This window comes from Eretmochelys imbricata, chromosome 6 (assembly GCF_965152235.1).
Source record: "Eretmochelys imbricata isolate rEreImb1 chromosome 6, rEreImb1.hap1, whole genome shotgun sequence".
NCBI lineage: Eukaryota > Metazoa > Chordata > Testudines > Cheloniidae > Eretmochelys > Eretmochelys imbricata.
In genome coordinates, this window is record NC_135577.1 from 38,918,696 (window position 1) to 38,941,770 (window position 23,075).

General features: G+C 43.4%; 1 protein-coding gene across 1 annotated transcript in view; it reads right to left on the bottom strand.

The window, feature by feature from the left end:
- Positions 1–23,075, bottom strand: part of PPFIBP2 (PPFIB scaffold protein 2) — a 156,784-nt gene that overhangs the window by 123,594 nt on the left and 10,115 nt on the right. The gene's annotated exons all lie outside the window — the stretch shown is intronic.

Genomic DNA, 23,075 nt, shown 5'->3' on the forward strand with positions numbered 1-23,075 from the left:
GGATAGCATCCTTGGCTTTGTAAAACACTTGACAGCACAGAAGATAGTCATTAGTAGTTTAAGCTCTCTCTTCCCCCCTCCCCCCCAACAATGTGGGAAGGGAATGTCAGAAACAAAAGTGGCAGCAAATAAGGGCCAACACAGGGCGGGGAAAAACATCTGTTTGTAACTGTTAAACTCCAGTTAGAACATAGGAATTGCCCTACTGGCTCTTGTTCCATCTAGTCCAGTATCCAGCATGCAAAACTGAAAGACACTCTGTGGTGAGCCATATGTGAGATAGATAATCTGTTCCCCCATGAAACCTTCTCTTAACCCCCAACAGTTAAGAGACTGGCATAAACCCACAAAGTTTTTTTCTTCCTTCAAAAACATCTGCATTAGTATTTTGTTGTAATTCTGAATATTATATATATAAATGTTCAAGCCCTTGCTGAATCCTGATAAATTCTTGGCCTCATCAATTTCATGCATCAATGAGTTCCACCTTTTAATTATGGCTTGTGTGAAAAAAAGGAAACTCTCATGAGAAGGGTCCCTGAAGAGGAACAGGGAATGGGGATGGGGTAGAAATAAACGGTAGGGTAAAACCCTCTGCCACAGTATCGAGGACCCAGCGGTCTGAAGTTATAGTGGTCCATGCGGGGAGGAAAACAGAAAAGTGGTTGGAGAACAGCAGGACAGACGGATACAGAATACCCTGTGCTCAGGTATGATCAGTAAAAAAAAAAATAAATCCAAGCCTTTAATTTTGCTAAATAAAGTGTCTTCAATGCAATCGAATTTCTTCATCAATGACTCAGGGCCTATTTATCATTCACCACCAGGGGGCTATCAGGCTGGATCTTGCAAGGTACTGAGCATTCTAGCTTCCATGCAACAAAGCCCCACTGACTTGAAGTCTATGGGACTACTTACATTTTTAAAATTAAGCACAATGCTTAAGTGCTTTGCTGGATTGGGGCCATAGTGCTCAGCACCCTGGAGGATCAAGCCCCTATATGGGTAACTTTCATTTTCTGGAATGGGAGCTAGACACACAGATCCCAGTGCATCACTGAGAGAACATAATCCTTCCTCTCCCCTTTCCAAACACATGCACACATTGTCCTCTTTTGTGCTGCTATTTTTAATCCAATTTGCTGTGGGTTGCCATTGCAGCCCTTTTTCCTCTTTGATTGAAGTGGGGGAGGGGTAAAATTCCCCTGGAGGCAATGCCAAGGCACAGTTCACCAGGGAGAGAAGTGATGTAGAAATGTAGATGCTCATTCAACATTTTAATTCATACAGCTTCTTATTTTTCTGGCTGAACATTGGCAGGACTCAAACAGATCACTGACTTATTTCCTCTTGTTCAGTTCCTAAATATCTTTGTATTAAATAGAACATGCATTGTTATTCTGAAAAGGAGAACAGAAGAAAGAAACTGAAAAAACAGAACTAAAAACCCACAGGAACTAGTTTAATTAAATATGGTATATGTTAAATTTAACCATGTCCACACTAAAACTGCGAAGAGCACAAGCAAGTTACAATACCAGACAGAAAAGGAGGACTTGTGGCACCTTAGAGACTAACACATTTATCTGAGCATAAGCTTTTCGTGTAGCTCATGAAAGCTTATGCTCAAACAAATTTGTTAGTCTTTAAGGTGCCACAAGTCCTCCTTTTCTTTTTGCGAATACAGACTAACACGGCTGCTACTCTAATACCAGACAGGTATGTGAATGCAAGAATGAGTATCGCCTTGCAGCCTGAAACCTGATGAGGTGCTAGGATCAAAAGAAAGACGGCACGTGTTTTCCTACCATCCCCTTCTTGCTTAAAAACTCAAGAGGGGAAAGATATGGTTAAAGCAAAGGCATCTAACTGCAACTGGGGAAAAATGGGCTCAATTCCCAGCTCTGCCACACACACTCACTGGGTGATCTTAGGCAAATCATTTAATCTCTCTGTGCCCCAGTTTCCCATCTGTAAAGAAGGGAGAAGTAATATTTCCTTTCTCCCACCTTATATCCATCTTTAGATCGTAAGCTCTGTGGGGTAGGAATCTTCTGATACTATGCATCTATATAGTGTCTAGCACAATGGGTTCCTAATCTTGGCTGGGCGCTCTGGGCACTAATGTAATACAAATATGTTTCCCATGTGGCTGTTTGTAAAGTGCTTTTGGGACCAATTCAAGCAATCTTTTTAGGGTTAACCAACTCCTTTTTTGGCCTGCATATCCCGATAGTGGATGACTGAGGTTACAAAGCTTCTGCACACGGTATTCAAAAGTGTGGGGACAACTGTACAGCATTTTCAGTTACACATTTCCTATTCTGTGAACTTAAAGCGTTTTGCAGTTCAAAGTTCTTTGGAGCCATTCAGCTAATTCCAGGGAAAGGTTGCTTTGGGGCAAATACATAACCCAGTTTGGAAAGGTTTCAGAGTAACAGCCGTGTTAGTCTGTATTTGCAAAAAGAAAAGGAGTACTTGTGGCACCTTAGAGACTAACCAATTTATTTGAGCATAAGCTTTCGTGAGCTACAGCTCACTTCATCGGATGCATACTGTGGAAAGTACATAAGACGTTTTTATACACACAAACCATGAAAAAATGGGTGATTATCGCTACAAAAGGTTTTCTCTCCCCCCACCCCACTCTCATGCTGGTAATAGCTTATGTAAAGTGATCACTCTCCTTACAATGTGTATGATAATCAAGGTGGGCCATTTCCAGCACAAATCCAGGTTTTCTCCTCACCCCACCCCCCAAACACACACACAAACCCCCTCTCCTGTTGGTAATAGCTTATCTAAAGTGATGAAAAAAGAAAAGGAGTAATTGTGGCACCTTAGAGACTAACCAATTTATTTGAGCATAAGCTTTTGTCAGCTACAGCTCACTTCATCGGATGCATACTGTGGAAAGCATGCATCCGATGAAGTGAGCTGTAGCTCATTAAAGCTTATGCTCAAATAAATTGGTTAGTCTCTAAGGTGCCACAAGTACTCCTTTTTTTTTTTGCGAATACTAACACGGCTGTTACTCTGAAACCTAAAGTGATGACTCTCCTTACAATGTGTATGATAATCAAGGTGGGCCATTTCCAGCACAAATCCAGGGATTAACAAGAACGTCTTGGGGCGGGTTAGGAAAAAACAAGGGGAAATAGGTTACCTTGCATAATGACTTAGCCACTCCCAGTCTCTATTCAAGCCTAAGCTAATTGTATCCAATTTGCAAATGAATTCCAATTCAGCAGTCTCTCGCTGGAGTCTGGATTTGAAGTTTTTCTGTTGTAATATCGCAACTTTCATGTCTGTAATCGCGTGACCAGAGAGATTGAAGTATTCTCCGACTGGTTTATGAATGTTATAATTCTTGACATCTGATTTGTGTCCATTTATTCTTTTACATAGAGACTGTCCAGTTTCACCAATGTACATGGCAGAGGGGCATTGCTGGCACATAATAGCATATATCACATTGGTAGATGTGCAGGTGAACGAGCCTCTGATAGTGTGGCTGATGTTATTAGGCCCTGTGATGGTGTCCCCTGAATAGATATGTGGGCACAGTTGGCAACGGGCTTTGTTGCAAGGATAGGTTCCTGGGTTAGTGGTTCAGTTGTGTGGTATGTGGTTGCTGGTGAGTATTTGCTTCAGGTTGGGGGGCTGTCTGTAGGCAAGGACTGGCCTGTCTCCCAAGATTTGTGAGAGTGTTGGGTCATCCTTCAGGATAGGTTGTAGATCCTTGATAATGCGTTGGAGGGGTTTTAGTTGGGGGCTGAAGGTGACGGCTAGTGGCGTTCTGTTATTTTCTTTGTTAGGCCTGTCCTGTAGTAGGTGACTTCTGGGAACGTCTTCTGTACTTTCCACAGTATGCATCTGATGAAGTGAGCTGTAGCTCACGAAAGCTTATGCTCAAATAAATTGGTTAGTCTCTAAGGTGCCACAAGTAGTCCTTTTCTTTTTCCAGTTTGGAAAGCAATGCATTTGCAGCCTTGTGATATAAGTTACCAAAGAGCTATAAAATTACAGTGGACGGGAATTGGGGTAGCGGAGGGCATGGTAAATTGTTTCACAAGCCAAGAAATGCTAACGTCAGGTTTGAACATATCCTATATAGTGTTATGTTTTGTGTAGCCCCCAAAATTTGAAAATATTTTGTTTGCAGCTACACAGGGACTTCAAACACTAAGGGCAAACTGCAGCAATTGGTTATAATGCTATAACCCTAGGAGCTACATAACTGCATAGCTACATTCCCTCATATGTGCTGGGAAACTGAGTTCAGGCTTGCAGTTTCCTTTCAATTCTATTGGGAAGACAGGATCTACTTCCCCATAGAAAGGGCAGAAAATTCATCTAAAATCCATGGCTATTGGGCAGTCCATTGAAGGCAAGGGCCACCAGCATGAGAACCCTGTGTTCAGCCCTGCTCTTTGCCCCCAATCCCTTTACCTCAGGTTGTATTGCATTCAGAGGGATTCCAACAGTAGCTTTTATTATTTTTTGTATTATTGGAGGTCCTACAGGCGCCAAGCCAAGATTCAGGTCCTACTGTGCTAGGCACTGTAAGTGCACACAGAGTGACAGATACCCCTACCCACCAAAAAACTTACAGTCCCAAGTAAATGTGGCAAGGGGAGAAAGGGGATAGGCCAGCGGCCTCAAAGCTAGTGCGAAGAAATGCCTGCACCACAGGTGGATTATCATTGATCCCAGCAGAGGGTTTAGGAGCAGAACCACAGACCATTTTACATGGCAGAGGAAAGCAAAATCCACCCTTCTCCCCACCCAAGTAACTTAGGGAAATTCTGTGACGAGAGCCTCAGACAGATTTCCTCTACCAGACCATCTCCCACAGGTTTTTCTAGCCTAATGAGATTTGTGATAAAACAATTTGGTGGGGGCAGGAGAGAGAAGACAACGTTTCAGCGCAAAATCGGATGATACTAAACTGGGAGGAGTGGTAGATACACTAGAGGGCAGGGATAGGATACAGAGGGACCTAGACAAATTGGAGGATTGGGCCAAAAGAAATCTGATGAGGTTCAATAAGGATAAGTGCAGGGTCCTGCACTTAGGACGGAAGAACCCAATGCACCGCTACAGACTAGGGACCGAATGGCTAGGCAGCAGTTCTGCGGAAAAGGACCTAGGGGTGACAGTGGACAAGAAGCTGGATATGAGTCAGCAGTGTACCCTTGTTGCCAAGAAGGCCAATGGCATTTTGGGATGTATAAGTAGGGGCATAGCGAGTAGATCGAGGGACGTGATCGTCCCCCTCTATTCGACATTGGTGAGGCCTCATCTGGAGTACTGTGTCCAGTTTCAGGCCCCACGCTACAGGAAGGATGTGGATAAATTGGAAAGAGTCCAGCGAAGGGCAACAAAAATGATTAGGGGTCTGGAACACATGACTTATGAGGAGAGGCTGAGGGAACTGGGATTGTTTAGTCTGCGGAAGAGAAGAATGAGGGGGGATTTGATAGCTGCTTTCAACTACCTGAGAGGTGGTTCTAGAGAGGATGGTTCTAGACTATTCTCAGTGGTGGAAGAGGACAGGACAAGGAGTAATGGTCTCAAGTTGCAGTGGGGGAGGTTTAGGTTGGATATTAGGAAAAACTTTTTCACTAGGAGGGTGGTGAAACACTGGAATGCGTTGCCTAGGGAGGTGGTGGAATCTCCTTCCTTAGAAGTTTTTAAGGTCAGGCTTGACAAAGCCCTGGCTGGGATGATTTAATTGGGGATGGGTCCTGCTTTTGAGCAGGGGCTTGGACTAGATGACCTCCTGAGGTCCCTTCCAACCCTGATATTCTATGATTCTATGAAAATCCAAAATGAACTTGTCTACCCCAGAAAGCTTTATGGTAATTTTAAGTAGGCTGTAGAGAACAAGAACGCTGTATCAAAAAAGCTGAATCTCTGAAAGTATACAAATAATACATTCTTTGGTTTGTGGAGAAAGGGAAGATATTTAGCCTCAAATAGTCACAAGGCTGCTTGCATTTCTGTGTGATTTTCCTTTTGCTAATCTTGCTTCTGTTCATAATGGAACAAAACAGCATTAAAGACAATATAAATTCAGACATATTTACAGAAACTCTGTGGATGATAAAACTTGTTAAAAACTGACAGTCTTCAAAAGCTATTTACTAGCTTAATTGACAAATGAATGACTCACATGAACAGACTTCTGAACCACAAAAGACTTTTGGTCTTCAGATTCTCCATACTATGGAATGACAGCTAGCATGTTTTCAGTGCCTCTTTTTACCTACATTACTGTATCTTCTGCTCTTTGCACTTCTATTTCTTTTGAAACATATGGCTTCCACAATGTGGAGCCTGGAATTATATATGGCTTGTAGTTTTCTTGGGCATTCCATAGCTAAGTTTGAAGTTAGTTTCTACATGGTGGAATATGAAGCTCCCTCACCCAACTTCTGTACTCTACAGAGAGAAACCAAACCCCTTGAAACTTCACATGTCACACTGCAGCTCACAGTAGCATTTTCCTGGGAAATCTGGGAAACTAGGGATGTAAATATTGGTTTAAAATGTTAACGAGTTAACAGATTAAAATTATAGCGTTTAACCGGTTAACTGTTAACCGAGGTCCCTCCAGCCGGGTGGCATGGCGTGACTGGGGTCGCTCCATTCGTCCAGCACGGCATGACGAGGGCTGGGGCCGCTTTGGCATGGCTGGGGCTGAGGTCCTGCCGGGTTGTCCGTGGCCCCTCCGGCCAGCTCAGCACACCCAGGGCAGGGCCATCTTGGGGTGAGGTCTCGCCAGGCCAGCCGGGGGTGGGGTCCCGCCCCAGCCGGCTCAGTGCTGGGGCCGCTCTGACCCTGCACGGCTAGGGGTGGGGTCCAGCTGGGCCGGTACGGATGGAGCTGGGGCTGCCTGGCCCGGCACAACCGGGGCTGGGACCACTCCGGCCAGTGCAGGGCCACCAGGGTTAATGGGTTACGGTCGGTTAATAGTAAGCCTAATGCTTACTGGTTATCTGTTTAACCTTTTACATCCCTATGAAAAGCAAGTGTTTTAAAGTTAGTGATCCAGATCCTTCAACATGTGTAGGCAGCTTTGTGTCACTCTAACAGTGGTGTAAGCGCTCCAACATTCTTCCTGCAAGAACTACCTCTGAAAGGCAACTTGTAAAAATGTTGGTTGAGCTAGTCAGAATCCTCTGTCAAGGAGCCAATTCCTGGAAAGGTCATTTCTGGCCCCAGTCCTGGATGCACCTTCTAGTTTGGAGACACACAAGGCTAAGGTATGCCCATTTTCTCACCTCAGGACCCTAATATAGCCCTTCAGGTTCAGATGAACTGAAAATTTGTCTAATCAGCTCAATCCTTCTCTCCTGAATACCGTAAATAATAAAAGACATGGTATATAGAAAGTGGTACATATACTTAATTTAAATGTTGTAGTCTTACAAGAGCTACAGGAACAAAATGGTATGATATGTTTTACTGTGTATTAATTTAGACATGCAGTGCATGGTTATGTTTTCATTATATAACACTTGTAAGCTTGGAGTATCTGGAGTTATAGTTGTAGAATTTAAAGGGCATTTACTTGCCATCCAAGGTTCTTGATTTAGAACTTGTTTTGACTGTAACATGGTTTTGAGACCTTTGCCTTTATTGTTTTGTAAAAATGGAAAGACCTGACGGCGGTGTTCTAATTTCGTGCTGATCTGTGGAATCTGCCTCATGCATATCTCAACCATTTCCTTTACTAACAATTAAATATCAGACATTCCCAGCTGTAATCCTTGCGGTCTCTGCAATTACTCTCCACCAATGAGTAAGACATTTTCTTAGCTGAAACATGGCTCTTAGTTTTTGCAGATGTAAGGGGACTCTTGTCCCCTTACTAAAACTCAGTGGGGGTGTTTTGGTTGGCTAGCTCCGGGTACCAAAAGAAAGGGGAAGGGTCGATGCGAAATCAGACCCTGAGACTGACAGTCCCCAGGAACAATGGGGAGAGGCCAATGCTCCAGGGCAGCCTGATTGACAGGGTGGACAGGCTAATGAGGGAGTCAGGAGGCCAGGGCGGGTCTCATCCTCCATGTGAGCTGAAATTGCCTGGGTCAGACAGAGTGGGGCCGAGCTCAGGAGAAAGCAGGGGCCCGAGCTGAGCTGAGCCATGCCAGCCAGAGGGGCCAGAAAGGCAGCCCAGGAAGCAGGTCAGTGCTGGTACCAGAGTCACAAAAGCAGCCTGCAGACCAGACCTGTGCTGGGAGCAGAGCTGTATCAACCAGATCCAGAGGAGCCAGAGAAGCAGCCCAGGGAGCTGGAGACAGAGCAGCAGCCATGTTGAGGCAGAGTGGAGCTGGAGCAGTTCGGAGCTGGGTGCAGTGAGCAGCTGTGGAGAGCGAGGAGGACCCTGGGCAGTGGGCCCAGCGCAGGGAGACGCCCCCAGCTAAGACGCCTTGCAGGCCCGACTTGGAGGGGGATCATAATCCCGATGGGGCAACGCTGGGAAGAAGGGTCCTGCCAACTAAAGCTTGAGGGCATGTGGCCACCACCAGAAAAAGTGTCCGACCTGCAGCATCCCTGCAGCACAGGCAGGGCCTGATCAGGAGGCCTGGGACTTGTGAGGAACAGACTGGACTGCCCTTACATTGCAGAGATGCTGGTTGTGATATCCCCATGCCACAAAGCAGGACTAGGTGTTTTCCTTCAGCCTTTCCCATTTTTCCTTTTTTTAAAAAAAATGGATTGCTGTTTAATAAATTGTATTTGCTTTGAGCTGCATGTAATGATCAGTAGGTCAGGGAAGCATCCAGTGCAGAGAGAGCACCCCAAAGTGGGGACACCCTAGCCCCTGCCCTAAGTGACCATGACAAGGTTGGGGGTCGAACCCCCCAGGAATCCTGGGCCCAGTCTTGTTGGAGTTATGAAGACTCTGCCACACAGGAGAGTGGAAGGGGAGCCCTTGAGATCAGGCAGGCCTCTGGGTAAAGGAAGTGGGAGCAAGGACTCAGATCCTTTCACTAGCCCCCTTCACCAGGGTGGTGGATAAGCGAGGAAAGTTCCCCACAATAGCAGGACCATTCCCCCGCTTACACAGATACTAACTATGCCAGATCTACTATTACTATAGTGTCAGTATCTGGTATAGTACAGTTCCCAATATATCCCTGTATCTTTCAGGGATATACAATAAGCTGCAAGAAATAAGTTTTTTCTGAAATGTGGCGTAAGGCTGATTCCTAGGAGCTTTTTTAAAATACTACAAAACAAAACCTGAACTTTTAAGGACAATGCTCTGGTACATTTATCTGCAATGAGCGGTACGTTACTTCATAAGCTAATCAAGGAATCCCACTGATTTCTAAAGGAACTACTTGTGGAGAAAAGCATTAGTCAATATAAGGGTATCAGAATTGGGCCCTCAGTTTACAAACAGTTGAGGTTACCCCAAAGTGATTAATGAATTTAGATAATTATTTGTGCTTCATTGACTCAAAAAGAGAAACTGATTTTAAAAAGATAAATGTGGCAAGTTACATGTCCATTAGATGAACCAATTCCTTTCTGTATTTAACATACTACACAATTTATGTGAGCATAACATTTCCATCTTAATGCCACATTAAGAAGATATTATGAGTACTTGAAATGTACAGAGAAAAATGACTAATGATCTCAGCTCTAACTGCCATGGTCTGAAAATCCTTGTCCATAAAGTAATATTACATGGACTGGGCATCAGGGGCCCTGATTCTGACTTGATGAATGACTCACTGGATCAGGTGCTGCGGGTTTCGGACCAATGCCTGCAGGGTTGACGAGTGAGACGGTGCAGGAGGGGGCTCCAGGCTGGGAGGTGGAACCGAGATGTTGAGAGTATGAGAGGGGCTCTGGGCTGAGGCAGGAGGTTGGGGTGTGGGTGCGGGCTCTGGGGTAAGGCCAGAAATGAGGGGTTCAGGGTACGGGGGAGGGGATCACGGCCAGGGCACGGGGTTGGGGTGCGGGGGTATGTGAGGGCTCCAACTGGGGGTGCAGACTCTGGGGTGGGGGGTGGGGCTAGGGATAAGGGGTTAGGGGTGTAGGAGGCTGCTCTGAGCTGGGACTGAGGGTTCAGAGTGCGGGAGGGTGCTCCGGGCTGGGACTGAGGGGTTCGGAAGGCAGAATCAAGGCTGGGGTGGGGGTTGGGGTACGGGAGGGAGTCAGTGGTGCAGGCTCTTGGCAGTGCTTACTCAAGCAGCTCCTGAAAGCAGTGGCATTTCCACCATCTGGCTTCTATGCAGAGGCGTGGCCAGGTGGCTATGTGCACTGCCCTGTCTGCAGGCAACACCCCCACAGTTCCTATTGGCCACGGTTCCTAGCCAATAGGAGGTGCAGAGCTAGTGCTTGTGGCAGGGGCAGTGTGCGGAGCCCCATGGCTGGCCCTGTGGGCATAGGCGCCGACTCCATGGGGGCTCCAGGGCTGGAGCACCCACAGGGAAAAACTGGTGGGTTCTCTGCACCCACAGGCAGCTGCCCCCCGCCCCAGCTCACCTCCGCCTCCTCCCTGGAGCATGCTCCGCATCCTGCTTCTCCCCCCTCCCTCCCAGTGCTTGCCATGCGAAACAGGAGGAGGAATACTGCGTGCTGGGGGAAGAGGCGGGACTGGAGCGCAGATTTGGGGAGGGGTCCAATAAGGGCAGGGAGGGGGTGGAGTCGGGGCAGGGGCAGGCGCCTGTGCCTATGGGTAGGAACCGGAAGGGGGACATGCTGCTGCTTCCGGGAGTGACGCAGGGCCTGGGCAGGTAGGGAGCCTGCCTTGTCCCATTGCGCTGCCAACCGGACTTTTAATGACCTGGTCAGCAGTGCTGACTGGAGCCGCCAGGATCCCTTTTCAATTGGGCATTCTGGTTGAGAACCAGACACCTGGCAACCCTACCCACTGACTCATCAGGATCTGCTGACTAGCAGAAGACTCCTGACTGGTCACTTCTCCATAAAGCTTCCTGTTCCTGCCACACCCCTTGTCTGAGCAACTAGTGTCTAGGCCTGCTGTTGACCAGACCTCTGAGACCAAGTTCCTGCCTCCTTGTTGCCTTTTCTCTCCTTGATCCCATTACCTCACGTCATTCCTACTCCCTCGCTCTAAGTCCAGTTATTGCCCCTTGGGGCAACTCTGACACTGGCTTTGACCCCTGGAGTGACTTCTGGCTCTGACTCTGGTTTAACCCTTGACGTGGCTTCTAACTCTGACTCCAGTCTGACCTCTGGAGTGATTCCTGCCTATGACCCCACCTCTATTGTGGGCTTTGACCAGTAGGAGGCCCTGACACATTGTTTGATTTCAGCCAAGTCAATTAGCTTCTCAGAACAACAGTTGTATTAGCTACAGAATGGGATTAATAATACATACCCTTGTAAAATGCCATAAGATCTCTGGATGAAGATATTAAAGAGCCTATGCACTAATTAATGCTCACATGCTTCACATGCTTTTTTTTTTTTAGGGCTGTCAAGCACTTAAAAATTAATTGTGATTAACTGCACTGTTAAACAATAGAATATAGTTTTTTAAATATTTTTGGATGTTTTCTATATTATCAATTTATTGATTTAAATTACAACATGGAATACAGAGTGTACAGTGCTCACTTTATATTTACTTTTGATTACAAGTGTTTGCACTCTAAAAAAACCAATAGAAATAGTATTTTTCAATTTACCTAACTCATAGACTGTAATGCAATCTCTTTATCATGAAAGTTGAACTTACAAATGTAGTAGTCTGTACAAAAATAACTGCATTCAAAAATAAAAATGTAAAATTTTATAGCCTGCAAGGCCACTCAGTCCTATTTCTTGTTCAGCCAATCCTCAGACAAACAAGTTGGTTTATATTTGCAGGAGATAATACTGCCTGCCTCTTGTTTACGTTAGTGAGAAGTGAGAACAAGTGTTCTGATGGCACTGATGTAGCCAGTGTCACAAGATATTTACATGCCAGATACACCAAAGATTCATATATCTCTTCATGCTTCAACCACCATTTCAGTGGACATATGTCCATGCTGATGACAGGTTCTGCTCAATAACCGTCCAAAGCAGTGCATACTGACGCATGCTGATTTTCATCATCTGAGCCACCAGCAGAAGGTTAATTTTCTTTTTTGGTGGTTTGGGTTCTGTAGTTTCTGCATTGCAGTGTTGCTCTTTTAAGACTTCTGAAAGCATGCTCCACATCTCGTCCCTCTCAGATTTTGGACGGCACTTCAGATTCTTAAACCTTGGGTCGAGTGCTTGTAGCCATCTTTAGAAATCTCACATTGGTACCTTCTTTGCCTTTTGTAAATTTGCAGTGAAAGGTCCTTAAAATGAACAACATGTGCTGGGTCACCATCCGAGACTGCTATAACATGAAATATATGGCAGAATCAGGTAAAACAGAGCAGGGGACATAAAATTCTTCCCCAAGGAGTTCAGTCACAAATGTAATTAACACATTTTCTTAATGAGCATCATCAGCATGGAAGCATATCCTCTGGAATGGTGGCCGAAGCATGAAGGGGCATACAAACGTTTAGCATATCTGGCATGTAAATACCTTGCAGTGCTGGCTACAAAAGTGCCATGCAAATGCCTGTTCTCACTTTCTGGTGACATTGTAAATAAGAAAAGGGCAGCATTATCTCCTGTAAATGCAAACAAACTTGTTTGTCTTAGCGATTAGCTGAACAAGAAGTAGAACTGAGTGGACTTGTAGGCTCTGAAGTTTTACATTGTTTTGTTTTTGAGTGCAGTTATGTAACAAAAAAAATCTACATTTGTAAATTGCACTTTCACAACAAAGAGTACTTGTATGAGGTGAATTGAAAAATACTATTTCTTTTGTTTATCATTTTTACAGTACAAATATTTGCAAAAAATATACAATTTGATTTCAATTACATCACAGAATACAATATATGTGAAAATGTAGAAAAACATCCAAAATATTTAATAAATTTCAATTGGTATTCTATTGTCTAACAGTGCAATTAAAACTGCGATTAATCAATTAATTTTTTTAATCACGATTCTTTTTTTGAGTTATTCATGTGAATTAACTGTGATTGACAGCCCCTTTTTATTATTTATTATTATAATTATTCCTATTTCACAGAGAGAATCAGTCAGTGTCAGAAAGGGAAATAGAATTTAGAAGGTCTTGGCTCCCAGTGTTGTACTCAGACCATACCACTTGCTTAGTATATTAAAAGAAAGAAGGCAGCTTTTGAGGACAATAACCCAAATAGTTGAAATAACCTTTTGCAGGATCAAACATACTAAAAATTCAGGAAAATCCAAAGTTCAGGTTGTTCTGGCAATGTTGGAGAGAGAGAGAGAGAGAGAGACAATTGCGACATTCGTACAATAATAAGGTAAGACACTTGACTTTTTTTTTTTTAAATCAAAACTGCACCCAGTCATTTACAGAAGTCCCTCACATTCACCAAAAGAAATAAATCATGATGCAACAAATTATTTGAAGTACACAGAATCTTTGATGATGCACTTAATTCCCGTCCACACACTTACAAGCAGTTCAGTACAAAAAATCAGAGACCGGGCTGGCAACAGAAACAAAATCAAAACAGAATGTAGGTAGTTAATATGCACATCCTCTGGAATAGCTAAGCAGAGAGACAATTAGAAAATATAGCAAGATGGTTTAAAATTCAAACAAATACTCTTATGGGAAACAAAGAGAATGAATCTGACTGAGCACCATGGATATCAGGTCTTACTCCCCACTTGAAGAAGTGTTAGGAAAAGATGTGACTTGGGAGTGCTGGTAAGAGACACCAGGTTATTTCCTGTCCCCTGTCACATTGAGTTAGTTTATAACCTTGTCACTTCTAAATTTTTTCACGTGACAACAGAACAGATGAGAATTAGCTAATTCAACATTAACTAAATGTCCGTATTTAACATCATCTATCCTCCTCCCCCTCCCAAAAAAGCCAATATTTGCTGTCTCCTCCTGTTTACTTCCAAGATGAAATGAGGACTGTATCTCTATGACAAGATCTTGATAAAAATGTTTCTGGTGGTGGGAGGATGGGAAATTATATATTTCTCTGTCAGGGATCTTGTCTCAAAGAAGTCATTTATTGATGTATTTCCCCTTTCATATTCCTATTGTTTATATAAGTGTTCTAGCTTGCAATTTAAGAAGACCATTATTACAATTCAGATAATCTGAGTATACTCTGTAAAATTTACAATACACAAATTTAATTAAGGTCTGAGACTGTAGGGAGCAGAACATACACAGCATGAGCTATTTTTTTCTTTTGTCCATCTGAAAATATTCCAGGGTTTTTATTAATATATAAAAAGAGAAAGACAACAGAATTCTAATTGAAGTCCAAACTATTAAGGTAATTACACTGTATTTGGAAGATACAAAGGATACCACAAAATACGAAGATTATCAGCTTCAGCCACTGTTACTGTTGGACGTCCAATTACTCTGATCCAAGAGGAAACTAACAGCTCATTATTTCAATTATTTCATTTCAATCACTATTATTTCAATTATAATCCTTATCAATGCATGGCTTGAGTAAAATTCTGTAATTTCTGTTTATTACTAGTTGTAGAGTGTTACGTATCTTTATCAAAGAAAAAGGTAAAATACAAGCAACTTTTTCCTCTCTTTAAAATACTATGAGTCACAAGTAGGATGGAAGGGAACAAAACACGGGATGACACCGTGCTGGGAACAAGAACATGGAAAATGTGGCTACAATGGGTTCTCCCACCCATTCCATACAACTGTAAGAGTCCTATACTTCCCATCCGTTACACATCATTTACTGTACATTTATAAGCAAAGTACCAAGTGATTACATAAAACAGTATTAAGTGTTACCTGTTAGGTCTGAGCCATTTCAATCTCTTGTGAAGCAAAGCCATTAATTCTATTTTATTTACAAAAGACTATGAGGTTAGCTCTCACACAGTATGAAAAGATATTGGACTACAAATGAACCCAATGGTGACGTGTGGTCATTCAAGAGTAAAGCATGTAGCCACTGGGAAATATTCTGATTTCATAAGGTTGATGTGGGATATTGATATGAAATTCATTCCAGCAGGTACATAACTCAGAATCCAAAGTGACAAAGAAAGTTACTGACATTTTTCATCCACTGGTCTTCTTGAAATCTTAGTTCAGAGAATTAAGCTTGAGCTGTCTTGGTGGGATAACAACAGGCACAATACCCTGCTAGACAGGAGAGAACATTAGAACGGCCCTACTGGGTCAGACCAAAGGTCCATCTAGCCCAGTACCCTGTCTTCCGACAGTGGCCAATGCCAGGTGCCCCAGGGGGAATGAACAGAACAGGTAATCCATTCCCTGTTGCCCATTCCCAGCTTCTGACAAACAGAGGCTAGGGACATTATTCATAAGAAGACTAATGGGGGCAGAGTGGGGATGGATGTGAAGAAATGAGAATCTACATGACCACCTACACAGTCTCTATGGATAGACCATTAATTACTACTTCTTAGAGCAGCTAGAACTGGAACCCACAAGAGGCAAGGCAATTCTTGATTTAGTCCTAAGTGCAGCACAAGTTCTGCTGCAAGAGGTGCATACAGCTGAATTGCTGAGTAACAGCAACCATAATGTAATTAAATTTAACAGCCTTGCAAGGGGGTGGGGGGAGAATACCAAAGAAACCCATCACAGCACCACTTAACTTCAAAAAGGGGAACTACACAAAAATAATGAAGCTACTTAAATGGAAATTAAAAGGGATAGTCATAAGAGTGAAATGCCTGCAAGTTACAGGGAAACTATTTAAAACCGCCATAATAGAGGCTCAAACTAAATATATCCCCATCCTCCTGCCCACCCCCACTGCTTTAAAAAAAAAAAAAAGTAAGATGACCAAAAACATGCCACTGTAGCTAAACAGCAGGGTAAAAGAGACAGCTAGAGACAAAAAGCCATCCTTTCCAAAGTGGAAGTCAAATTCTACCGAGGAAAATAGAGAGGAACATAAACTCTGTCAAGTCAAGTGTAAAAGTATAACCAGGCAGGCCAAAAAAGAATTTGAACAGCAACTAGCAAGAGACAAAAAGCAAAAAAAAAAAAAAAAAAAATATCTGTTAGTTTTTGTAAGAACATCAGAAACAGGAAGTTTGCCCAACAATCAGTGGGGCCACTAAATGATTGAGCTGCTGAAGGAGCACTCAGAGGATCAGGCTGTTGCAGAGAAACTAAATTACTTCTTTGCATTGGTCTTCACCACAGAGGATGAGAGGGAAATTCCCACACCCGAGCCATTCTTTTCAGGTGACAAATCTGTGGAACTATCCCAGCTTGAGATGTCACTAAAGGAGGTTTTGGAACAAACTGATAAAATGAAACTGTAATAAGTCACCAGGACCAGCCAAGAGTTCTGAAGGAACTCAAATATGAAACTGCAGAATTATTAACTATGGTATGTAACCTATCACTTAACTCAGCCTCTGATGTAATGGTGATTGTTTAAAAAGGCTTGAGAGGTGATCCTGGGAATTAGAGGCAGGTAAGCCTAACTTCAGTACCAGGAAAACTGGTTGAAACTATAATAAGGAACAGAATTATCAGAGACATAGATGAACATGATATGTTGGGTAAGAGTCAACATGGCTTTTTTAAAGAGAAATCATGCCTCAGCAATCTTTTAGAATTCTTTGAGGGGGTCCAATAAGCATGTGGACAAGGGTGATCCAATCAATCTAGTGTACTTGGACTTTCAGAGGGCCTTTGATAAACACCTACACCAAAGGCTTGTAAGCAAACTAAGCAGTTGTGGAATAAGAGGGAAGGTCCTCTCATGGATCAGTAACTGATTAAAAGAAACTAAACAAATAAGAGGAAAAATCATCAATTTTCACAATGGAATGAGGTAAATAGCAGAGGGTCCCCAAGGATCTGTACTGGGACCTGTGCTGTTCAACATATTTATAAGTGATCAGGAAAAGTGGCTAAACAGTGAGGTGGGAAAGTTTGTAGATGATACAAAATTACTTGGGATAGTTAAGTCCAAAGCTGACTATGAAGAGTTACAAAGGGATCTCACAAAACTGGGCGATGGGGCAACAAAACAGCAGTTGAAATTCAGTGTTGAAAAGTGCAAAGTAATGTATATTAGAAAAAATAATCCTACCTATAGACATAAAATGATGGGTTGTAAATTAGCTGTTATCACTCTGAAAAGAGATCTTTGGGTCATTGTGGCTTGTTCACTGAAAACATCTGCTCATTGTGCAGAGGCAGTCAAAAAAGCTAACAGTGTTAGGAACCATTAGGAAAGGGATAGATAATAAAACAGAAAATATAATGCCAGTATATAAATCCATGATACCCAATGTTTCCTCTAACTATTTCCATCCATGTGTGGAATAAATTTTGTTATGTGCATTGAGGTATCTGCAGATGTGCGCCACCAGTAGAAACAAAAAACCTAGATAATATATATTTTTAAAAAAAGTTACCATAGGGCTAAATACTCCAGTCAGGACCCTTTAAATTGCTGCTGGAGCCCGGCCCCTTCTGCCTGAGGCCCCGCCACTTCAGCCCAAGGCCCCACCCCTTCTGGAAGCCCAGAGCCAGTAAGACTTTTAAATTACTTTCACCCCTGGGGATGGATCACTCGATAATTGCCCTGTTCTGTTCATTCCCTTTGACGCACCTGGAACTGGTCACCGTCAGAAGACTGGATACAGGGTTAGACTGACCATTGGTCTGACCCACTATGGCCATATGTACTTATTCTCTACCAACCAGACTCCTCAAGGAAAATACATTAAACTGGATTAACAAGTCTGTGGCTCTTTTAGGGATAACTTCCAGTAAAGACAATTTAATCTCTTCAGTACATGACCAGGACAATCAGATGAACATGAACCATTTACTCCTCAAGAGAAAAGAGTTTGTTTAAACTCTATTCTATTTGGACAATTTGTTTGCCCAACTTCTTTGCAACTGTAAACTATTTACTTCTTCAGCAGTTGTATGCTGTATACATTCAGGTCACACATACATTTTCTGTTTCCCTAGTAATAAATCACAAATGCAACAACTTTTACAAAAGGGAAAACTAAATAATCCCACTGATTAGCTGCTAAATTTTAGAACTTTTAGTGCCATCTCTGCTTCATAACTCTGCTCAAAACCAAAATATTGCTACAGGGGCCTTTAGATCTGAACTTCTGGTCATTAGCCAAAAAAGGAATTAACGGATTCCCAGGACAATGACATAAAGAAACAGCCTGTGATATAAACAATACAAAAATATTTAATGGGTTCAAAGTATTTTGCAAACATCAATCTCCACAAGCTCCTTGTGATGCACACGCAAATTTTATTGCCCCTATTTTACAGAGAGGGAAGCTAATGAAGGGGGAAGCTAAATTACTTGCTCAAAGCGACAGAGTCAGTGTCAAAAGTTATGTCCATCATTCTGTGCGAGCTTTACTAGATCGGACATATGGGAAACATTCTTTAAACTGAGCCTTTTGCTTACAAGGTAAGCAAGTCTTGCTGGCTAATGAATCAGTCCTGTTAACTGGCAATCACATTACTCTCTTTTGCATTTCAAGGGAGATTTTAAATGAGGCAGCTAACTATACTAATCATTCAGCATCCCTAATTCATACAGCTACGAGGGCGGGTTATTGGTATAGATGTACTGAAGCAGAAAAGGCTTGGGAACGCTGACCTATCTGTCAAATTTAATCAAGCCCAATACAATTCAATTTGGTAATCAGTTTGACAAATCTTATCCTCATAGGCTCTAACACAAATATATTTTATATTACACTGAGCTGCATGGTCTAGAATAAGATTGTTTTTATTTGGACGAGCTATAGACGTGTTGGGTCTGTTCAGATTTTTTTGGGAGTGGGGAAGCACACTGTTTTCAAATTGAAAAGCCTAAAATTAGGGATATAAATCTATGTTAGGCACTTGAAAAAAGCTGTTTGAATACCTAACTGTGAAATGATATCTTTGTCTTTAGACACATTTGAAAATTGTGGCCATAATCTATTATTTTAATGTTAAACTATGGTTACAATGTGGAATTAAGATTATAACAGTTTTTTGTATAAAAAGCCAAAATTAAAGGTGAATTCCAGAGCTGTACAACAAAGGCTGTATAGATAAGTGTGTGAACAGAATTAAAATTCAAAACTACCCAAAGGGAATTAAATACCCGGAGAAGCCTCCGTCTGTGAAAAGTTCAGATTTTGTGTCTTGGAAGTAGTCATCTTGCAAGGCAGAGAGCAGTAGCATTGGATATCTCTTTCCCATGGCACACCTGTGGCCATACACCACCACCACTCCATAGCTCCACTCAAGCTTTACCCAGAAAGAAAACTTCTTTCTAGCGGGTACTTAGATTCCAACAAGTAGCAAGGTTGTCCTCACCCTTGAATCCTAGTAAGTCATCAATCCTGGTACCTCTTTACCAAGCATCCAGTCCTCCCTTCTGAACCTTCTCCACTTCATTTCCCTCTGATGATTTTGGGAAGTATCCAGGTTGGTCAGCAAAGCATTCCTGTCCTCCAACCCATAGGAAGTTCAAAACAAAAGCCTGGATATTTGGATCATGGAGCTGGGAGAGAAGGAGAACCAAGCCAGGATTGTTACCAGGTTCATAGGTTTGGAACAAGATGGGCTATTAACCAGAATCCAGGTTTAGGCTTCAACAGAGATGTTTGCTCTCTGGGTCAGGGCGGGATGGACAATGCAAAATTTTTCAACCAGCCTGACAACCCTACAGAAGAAGGATGCCCCAATGGTTAGGTCTCTGGCCTAGCACTGGGGAAACCTCAGTTCAATTCTCTGCTCCAAGACAGGCTTCCTGTGTGACCTTGAACAAGTCACTTAGCCTTTCTTTGCCTCAGTTCCCCATCTGTAACATGGGGATAATAGCATTTCAATACCTCATGGGGTATTGAGAGGTTCAATATATACTGATAGTATATTTTAGTTAGTTATACGGCCCCCATTACTGTAGTACCTCCCAAACTATAATGTATTCATCCTCATAATACCCCTATGAGATATCGAAATTATATATTTTCCCAGAAATAAACCAAACAAATCCCATTAAAATAGTTAAGGATGAGAATACATTTCTTAAAACAGCGTTTTCCAAATGGTGGGATGCAGGATGTATCTAAATGGGTCCCAGACTTGGGAAAGAGGCCAGAGAGCAAGACCACCCTGGAGCTCCTGTCCCATGGGGCTGGGCCCGGCTCTCTGTTCCGGGTGTTGCAACCTGGTGCACGGAGTCACAGCACCGAGGTTTGGCCTGGCTGCCCATCCTATGAGTGGTGCTGTGATCTGATGGACAGGGTGGTAGTGCCACTCACATTGGGCCCTGTCATGATGGAGTGGTGGGTGGGCCAAAACCGAGTGGTGCTGCAACCCTGTGCACCGGGTTGCCGTACTTGTAACGGGGAGCTGGGCCACCCGATGGTACAGAAGACACTGCCACAGGGTGAGCGAAGGGCAGGCTAGCTCTCCAACCCCCAGGGTTCCCCTCCACGCTGTGCCGGGATTAGGGTTCCAGTACTGGGGCTGCTGCAGGTGGCTGGTGCGTCTCAGTGGGGCAAGGAGGAGGAAACGGCAGCAGCAGTGGAGGAGGAGAATGGCACTGGCCTATGATTTTGCCCTGTCCCACTCTGAATTTGGACCCTGGAGAGGATGCAGAAAAAAAAAATTCACAAAATGCAGTTGGTGGGTTGCCTTAGTAAAAATTTTGGGAACCTCTGTCTTAAACCCCCCTCACTATTTTATTATAATCTCCACTCAATCTTCTCCAAGTGGCAGGAGATCTATACTAGCTGTTACTCAAAATAAACCTGTATCTGCTCGGTTATGTATGTGCACAAGGAGTATGGAGTTTCCTGGTATGCTATGACCTACATCCTGCTTCGGATAGAGGGGTAATCACAGGCTCTTACGGTAAAGATTATAGGGGCTCACATGTGCAGGGAGGACAGGATCCAGGTTGATCTTTGGCCTATATTCATAGAATAAAGTTTCCATTTCACAGTGGGAAAGGAAAAGGGGTACAGTGGATCTGTAGTCCACAGCAGGTTGGTGTCTCCAGCCCATGCAGTGAAGGGTCAGATGTGGGATGCTGTGTCCTCTGGCCTGTAGCGGCAGGATGGGAAACAGTGTTCTCCAGCATGCTGGTGTTAGATGGATATGCAGTTCACAGCTCAGCATGCTGAGTTTTCCCAAGAACTGTGGGCATGGTCACCCATGTTGGAAAAACATGAAATAAAGTGATGCAGGGATTAGGACTAGAACTTTACTGAGGATTTCCTGTCTTTTGAGCTTTTATAACAAGTAACTTTGTAAAAATTATAAATAAAATTGTTATTAAAATATAATTATTATTAAAATAATAAATGTGTTCAAATAACATTACTCAATTTTGACAGAATTCATTGTTAGGGTATTATGATATCTTAAAATAAACCTATTTTCCACTTGATTCTGAATTATAGAAGAAAATATTAATGGACACTAGAATAAAAATTTGAGCTGTGTAATGCTCTTATATAAAATCAGCTCCCTCAAAGAGGTTTCTGTCTTGCTCATGACCTGCATGTACACTCTGGAAAAGAAGTCTGTGCACCCACAGGCATGCCCAAACCCTTCAGTTTGTTTCCAGAGCTTGGGCACCAACACCACCATGAACTAGCTGTGAGCAGGATGTGCAGTCATCTGATTACCATGCAAGTGAATATGCTAAGCTTCCATACACTAGTTGCTTTGCTTCCCTGTAATCCCATGTCCACCTCTATGACAACCAACTGAACAAAAAATACTGTTTGTTTGGCAGCCTGGGACCATCAAAACCCCAGTATGAATGAGTAAAATCTCTTTGCTTACTGACCAACAGCACATTCCTCACGCAAAACTCAGAATTAGCCTCCTATCTTAGTTACTGTGCAAATACTAATCCACTACAGAAGAAATACATAATATGCCCAACTAGATCATGTAATGCTTTACTAAACTGCTCCCTGCAGTCAACTGTGCCAAACTCTACTCTACGGTTTTTCCTCCTAAACAGCATCTATCATTAAATACCGTGACAGGGTCGGGCCAGATGGCTATAGGAGAGTAACAGAAGGCAGATATATTAGCCCCAGGCTAAGTAGGTCCCTTTTCCCTGGGTAAGGTAACAGGGAAGGTTTCTTTCTTTTTTTCTGGAAACAGAAAAGAAGTTTATTTGGAACACTTACAAGAATTACCAAAAGAAACAAAACAAACTATGCAACAAAACAATGCAAGCAGAAGGTATAACACAGCAGCTTTCAGGAGGGAGAAGTGTTCAGGCTAGCCTGGGCCCAGAGTGTGGGGGCTTCCTCAACACTCGTGGTCTTCCACCCTCCTGAGTTACCTGGTGGCCTAGAGCGGGGGGCTTCCTCGACACTCGTGGTCTTCCACCCCCTCGAGTTACCTAGTGCCGCGCCCAGTGTCACCGATTATCCCTCTCCTGAGAGTGCCCGGCAAGATGGGCACGGCTGCAGGGTGGGCGGTTTAGGGATGGGGGGGGTAGACAACCATGTATTATAGGACCCCTCCTAGATGACAGTAATGATGGTATCCACAGCGGCAACGGCTGGGGCTGGCGTCTCTCGCTCTTCCCCTCAATCAAAGGGTCAGGCGGAGGGAACCGGACGGGGTCACCGAGCAGAGAACCCCGGACAGCGCCCACCGCTCCTCGAAGGCGTCAAGGCAGTCGGTGGACGCTGCCCAGAGGAACTCCGCCCGGATACGTGAATGTACTGAGGATCGGAAAAAGGCCCTACAATCGCAGGACGCTTCATGGGCCAACCTCCCTCTCTGGTTTTATAAATGGCTGTTTTAGCCAAGGCTAGGAGGAGGTTAACCAGGAGGTCTCACGATTTTGTGGGGCCACGGATGGGGAGTGTATAGATAAAAAGGTGAGGGGAGAAATGAAGCCAAAAGCACAATAGAATATTTGTGACGAGCCGGAAAAGGGGCTGCAATCTGGCACACTCTAAATATACGTGCGCCAGGGTTT